The following is a 6,980-nucleotide window of genomic DNA, read 5'->3' on the forward strand; positions in this document are numbered from 1 at the left end:
CCAGCTAGATGAGCCATACCACCTAAGCCATCTTAAACCAGCCAGCCTCCTTGATCTGACAACTGACTACAGCCATATGAACAGGTCCAGCCAAGCTCACCTGAGCATAGCTCACATCAGCAGAACTGGCTTATAGAGCCTACCCCAAAATGCCACCCTATAGAACTGTAGGCTAAATAAATGGTTACTGTCTTAAATCATTGAGTGTCAGGGAGTTTGGTATGCAACAAAATGTAACCTATTCACTTATGAAAACTCTGCTCTAATCAAACTGGCCTACTTACTATTTATTCTCCCACTTTTTTTTTTTTTTTTAAGATTTATTTTTGAGAGAGCACACAAGCACGAGCAGGGGGAGGGGCAGAGGGAGAAGCAGACTCCCCGCTGAGCAGGGAGCCTGACACATGACTTGATCCCAGGAACCAGGGTTTATGACCTGAGCTGAAGGCAGACGCTTAACCGAATGAGCCACCCAGGTGCCCTATCTCCCCACTTTTATACTCGTATACCATATTTCACACTACTTTCATATTATTTTCTTGTAATGGTGTCTTATTGATTAAATTCACTGGTATATTTTACCTTCTGATTACATTATTGCAGTTACTCTAGGCTTGCTATTTCAAATACATACACAACACAATTTTATCACAAACCTGTTATAATAAGACTAACATAAAAATTGCTTATATAACTGAGTTAAAGAAGTACCAAAAAAAAGGTAGCAAGGTAGAAGATTAGCTCTAGTTACAGAACAATTTCTATACAGAATTATGTAAGATTTTATATAGGTTATTTTATTTTTCTGGCCTTAGTTTTCACTTCTGTACAATAGTTATAATCCTCTGATCCTTCTATTTGAGCCAAGATTTTCCTGAGGACATAATGATAATATTAATAGAAACTGCAAACATGGCGGCGACTGGGTGGCTCAGTCGTTAAGCATCTGTCTTTGGCTCAGGTCATGATCCTAGGGTCCTGGGATTGAGCCCCACCTCGGGCTCCCTGCTCAGTGGGAAGCCTGCTTCTCCCTCTCCCACTCTCCCTGCTTGTGTTCCCTCTCTTGCTGTCTCTCTGTCAAATAAATAAATAAAATCTTAAAAAAAAAAAAAAAAGAAACTGCAAACATATACTTCTATGTGCCAGACTCTGTACTAAGGATTTTATATACATTCATTCATTTAATTCTTACAACATACATATCCAAATTATTTAAAATATCTTATAAAAATATAATACACTATCATTCAAATACTCTATTCAGATTGGCTTAAAAAGCAAAAGGATTATTATTTGAAATTTACTCAAAATAATTTGTCACATGTCATCTCTCTGAAGGATAGGTTTCCAATAAATATACCATAAAGAAGACTTCTGAAAACTGAAACATAAACATCAAAGACCCCTAAACCACTAAAATACTTTCAAAGACTCTTGTCCTACAGCTTCTATAAATTACCCTATGTAATGACTTTTGGAAATCATGCATAATAAGTGTATGCAATCTGGTTCTTCAGAGTCACGCTTTGTTAGATGCAATAAATTATGAATGAAAATAGTTACAAACAGATTTATTTGAATTACATTTGATTATAAGACTAGAGAGAGAAATATTGCTACAGCCCAATAAGCTTGGTGGGCATGATCATCTAAGTCAAGGCTCCTGGAGAAAAGATGAGTACATACAAGTTGGATGATGTGGTGAGATAGTTTCTTAACAGAACAAATAACTGTATTGGGAATCACCTGAATGTAGGTTACCAGAAGCAAGACTCAAGTCTAACTGACCCTTTCTAATTCACTGTTGTTATTGTATATGAAGACTCAAAAATATATTTATAAATAAATTGTATTTATCACTCAAAATGAAAGAAATAAGAACCAAAGAACAGAATCAGGATTCATAAAGATTCCAACAAACTGCAAGAATCAAAGCCAGATTGCTTAAACTCATTAGAAATATTTGCCCAACTCCACACAAGTTACAACAGGGCAAAACCTGGCTTAACAAAATTCCACGTTTAAACAATAAACAAAAAAACCCACATTTTATTCTTCTGCAATTTCAACATGGAAGAATGATTATGACTTGATATCAAAAAGTAATAAAGTAATTTGAAGTTCTTTTTTTTTTTTTTAAGATTTTATCTATTTGACAGAGAGCAAGAGAGAAAGCACAAACAGGCAGAGCACAAGGAGAGAGAGAGCAGAGAGCCCAATGTGGGGCTCGATCCCAGGACCCTGGGATCATGACCCGAGCCAAAGCCAGATACCTAACCGACTGAGCCACCCAGGCACCCCAGTAATTTGAAGTTCTAAAGCATAAGACCAGTGTTTGAGTTTGTAAGATGAGGAAACATATTTATATTTGTGGGGAGAACTACTTTCTAGTTCTGGGTTCCTCTTTTTAAGAAGAGTATCAGTACACTTTAGTCCAATCTTTGAAAGTAAGCTGAAATGAAACAATGCCAAATGTAGAACTTTTAAAGGAACCAGCAATACTTTAATCCATAAAAATGTTGTTTTTACAAATTAAGTTCCATGAAAAAATAGATGTACTATTTGCTGTTAAAAAAGAAATAAGAACAAAGCACCATAGAAAGATACTAGAAAAATAGTAACTATTTTTAGGCAAACAATAGTGTATTATATATTATGTACTGTTTTATTATAACAAAATTCACTTACATTAAATAATCTATATTCTCAGCAGAGGTCAATGAAGCATTACTATATTCTAATTTCTGCTAACTGATCAAAACCAGTCAGGCAAACAGCAATGATGTTTCCATGAACATACCTATCTCACCATTGATACCTAATGAACACACTAAATACACTCCCTCAATTTTGGTTTTCTTATTTTTAAAGTAAGGCTTTTTTGGATTAGATCATCTTAATAGTTCCTTATAACAATCTTTATCATTTTATGCTAAAAATCAGTTCTAGAAGAACATTTATATAAGAGGAATCATTAGCAATTAATGATAAAATTAAAATATTGATTCATAGAATATGAAAAAAAACTGACATGATTACACAATAAAAATTTTCTAATTCTTTCTTGCTATCTTTTAATCTTCTTTAGGAAAAAGTATGATGTTTTCTTTTCACACTAAATAATTTAGTATAGTATAAATTACAGGTATTTTTAAAATGAGTTATTATTCCTTTAGTATTCCTATCTTCCATTTCATATAAATATATATTCCCACAAGGTGGTGCTCTTTATTTAAAAATTCCAACAGAAAGCAGTTTTGTTTTTTATTTGCATAGTGCTCAAAGACATGATACAGGCTTCAGCATATTATGAATGGTGAAATGAGCCGTGAAACTGAATGCGTTATTTAAAATTTATGTTTATTGATCATCCCACTTCACTTATTGGATTAAAGTTAGACTTTTACTTAAAAAATGCTAAATGTACAAATAAGTTTTAGTAGCAATTCAGTTACTGAAAATTTAGAGGTCTTAAAAATTCAAGGTTAGGGGCGCCTGGGTGGCTCAGTTGGTTAAGCGACTGCCTTCGGCTCGGGTCATGATCCTGGAGTCCCGGGATCGAGTCCCGCATCGGGCTCCCTGCTCGGCAGGGAGTCTGCTTCTCCCTCTGACCCTCCTCCCTCTCATGCTCTCTGTCTCTCATTCTCTCTGTCTCAAATAAATAAAAATAAAAATTAAAAAAAAAAAAAAAATTCAAGGTTAAAATCTGAATAGGAAAATGCAGTCTATTCAGAAGCAAAAACGTGAAAGGAAAGAAGGAAGAAGAAAAGTTTGTCTGGAATAGATGTTCTTCTCTGGAAAGAGAAGAAAACTAGAACATAGCATGGAAACACTATCTGGAAAGCCTTTAATACTAAGCTAATACAGAGGATTCACATACTAAGCCATTATGTTAACTTGAATTCAGCTAGTGGGGAAGGAGAGAGGAAAGCCAGAGAGAGAGAGAGAGATGTAGAAAGAAGAAAATAAGTTGAATAATAATAGTGATTTTATTCACCATTTCTTTCAAGGATTGTATTTCCTAAGTATGAGATAGGAAGTTTGAATCTGTTATTTCTTCAGTGTCCTCAATTCCCTGAATTCTTTTAGAGTACTACATCTCACCTTCCTGAGGCCCATTTTAGTGTTCAAAATGTTATATTATTTGTTCATATCACTCCTCAGGGAAAGCCAAAGAGTATATCTAGTAATCAACCAAAGGAAGAATAATATATTTCAATACTGAACTAAAATTAATTATATGAGGAGTTCTATTTCCACTTAGAATAAAGAAAGCATTAAGAGAACATTGCTCCCATGCTAACAATGAAGAATAACCAGGTAATCTGAAAACCATAATAATTTTTTTTTCTTTAACAATCAGAAAGATGAGGATACAAGGCAACCAGATGAACCAAATTTCCAAGGTTGATAAGCCCCTCTAAGGACAAACAGGATACACAAACTGTTTAATTATTGGCAGGACATGGACAAAAGCAACCATAAAAGGAAGTGAGAAGAAGTAAACTCACATTTTAACAAATTCTTAGAAGCCTAGTCTGGGCTCTCACGAGACATCAGAATCCTGGGAGCTCCATGCACAAGGGGAGTCTGCACCTGTCGACTACCTGCTCTTTAACAAGATGAGCTCAGCTGCTGCTTGGGGACAGGCATGAAAAAAGAAAAAGATATTTGCCACTGGGAGAAGAGCAAGAACCCTTCTAATATCGAACAGCTGATCTTGTTTTAATTTTTTAAAAAAAGGCATCTGTCTACAGGAGATAGAAAGTCCCTTCCATTAGTCCAAGAAAGGTTGGCTGCCACTAGGGAAGGGATGGGAAGGCTTCTCACCTCTTGCTCCCAGTCGAAAGGCAACTGCCACTAGGAGAAGTACAGAAATCCATCCCCTCTAACATGCACTAACAGTAAGAAAAAGCCATTTGCCACTGGGGGAGAAGCAAGTAGCCTACTCAATCCAAGGAATGTGCAATGATATAAAGAAGAGATCTATTGTAGAGAAGGCAAGAAAATGACTTGTGGAAACACCTACTAAATCAAGGCAGTCAGCTACCTTTGAGGAGGAATAGAAAAATTCCCACTCAGGAAGGGGCAGGAAAATGGAGAAAGACCCAGTTCTCAGTCTTGGTGTTCAGAGCCAGCTTAAGACCAAGACTTGAGGAGAATTGTGAAGGCCCAGGCCCCCCTTCCATGGCTCCTACCATGAGCCTTGCAGTGAGTAACAAGCAACTGCAATCTTTTGCTAGGGAAGATGTAAGAATGCAGAGCTTTCTCTCCACACCCCCTTGTAGGATAGGCACATAGTGTTTTCCAGAGGTTGAGGGTAGAACAGGAACACTTCAACAAACCATCTGGCATTCCAAAACTCATACAAAATACAATATAGGTACAGTTCAAAATTAGGGGACTTAAGCCTTTGTTGCAATGAAACAAATCAAGTTTGACTACTAACTACTGACTCAGCTCCCACATCAATGATGATAAAGAGGGGAAACAATTTATGGACATAAATATTGTTTACCTCAGTTTATTTTTATTTTCACACAATGTCTTTTATTCAATCAATAATTAATTGCAAGGCATACAAAAAGAAAAAAAAAGTTTGACAGAACAGATACAGAAATCCAAGTTGTTCAAACAATGGAACTTTTCAGCTAGAAACTTTAAAATAACTATGATTGATATATTGGGAAATTCAATTTCTAAAAAGTGGATATTATGTACAAAATAGGAAATTTCAGCATAAACACAGAAACCACAAATAAAAGAATCCAATGGAAATGCCAGAAATTAAAAGCATGGTATCAGAGATTAAAAATTTGATTGATGGGGGTGCCTGGGTGGCTCAGTTGGTTAAGCATTTGACTTCGGCTCAGGTCATGATCTCAGGGTCCTGGGACAGAACCCCACATCGGGGCTCCCCACTCAGCAGGGAGTCTGCTTCTCCCTTTCCCTCTGCCCCTCCCCCTGCTCATGCACTCTCTGTCCCTCTCACGTAAGTAAATAAAATCTTTAAAAATTTTGATTAATGGGCTTGGTAGCAAAGTAGATACAGTAGAGGATCAATGAACTTGAAAATAAGTAAATAGAAGTTATCCACACTGAAACATGTAGAGAAAAAAGAATGCAAAAACAAGTTGAACTTTCAAAACCCACAAGACAGTATCCAACAGTCTAAAATACATGTAAAATTTCCAAAACAACTGGGAACAAAAACTACATATTCAAGAAGTTCAGAGAATTCCAGGAGAGAGAAATAAGAAGAAAAACACAAATAGGCAATCATAGTAAAAATACTAAAAATCAAAGATAAAGAGAAAATCTTGAAGGCATCCTCAGGAGAAAAAAGACACTATATATGTATATATAGGAAAAAATAATTACAAATTAAAGGATACTTCTTGTCAGAAACTATGAATGCTTGTAGACAATGAAGCAAACATCTCTACTGAAAGGCAAAAAATCTCGATCTAGAATCCTATAACTGGTGACAATATATTTATTCAGGATTATATAAAAAGTATAATACTTCATATTATAATATAGTAGTAAGGTTAGTTCAACAATTAAAATTAATTCATATAATTCACTAGAAAAGGACACATTTTTTTCAATCAACAGAAAGAAAAATAATTAAATAAAATACAAATCAAATTCATTAAAATGGTCCCTAAAAACTAGGAACTTCTTCCATTTGAAATGAAAAAAGTTCTAAAAATTAAACAAAACAAAACAGAAAAGAAAACCCTAGAGCTGATATCCTTCTTAATAACAAAACAATGATGGGCGCCTGGGTGGCTCAGTCGTTAAGCGTCTGCCTTCGGCTCAGGTCATGATCCCAGGGTCCTGGGATCGAGTCCCACATCGGGCTCCCTGCTCGGCAAGAAGCCTGCTTCTCCCTCTCCCATTCCCCCTGCTTGTGTTCCTGCTCTCGCTATCTCTCTCTCTCTGTCAAATAAATAAATAAAATCTTTAAAAAAAAA

The 6,980-nt window shown here is 35.6% G+C and overlaps 1 protein-coding gene across 11 annotated transcripts in view; it reads right to left on the reverse strand.

Moving 5' to 3' along the window:
* The window catches only part of PPFIA2 (PPFI scaffold protein A2), a 464,553-nt gene that overhangs the window by 347,438 nt on the left and 110,135 nt on the right, over window positions 1-6,980 (reverse strand). The window lies entirely within an intron of this gene.

The sequence above is a fragment of the Leptonychotes weddellii genome, chromosome 5 (assembly GCF_054177405.1).
Source record: "Leptonychotes weddellii isolate Sample4059 chromosome 5, ASM5417740v2, whole genome shotgun sequence".
Classification (NCBI taxonomy): domain Eukaryota; kingdom Metazoa; phylum Chordata; class Mammalia; order Carnivora; family Phocidae; genus Leptonychotes; species Leptonychotes weddellii.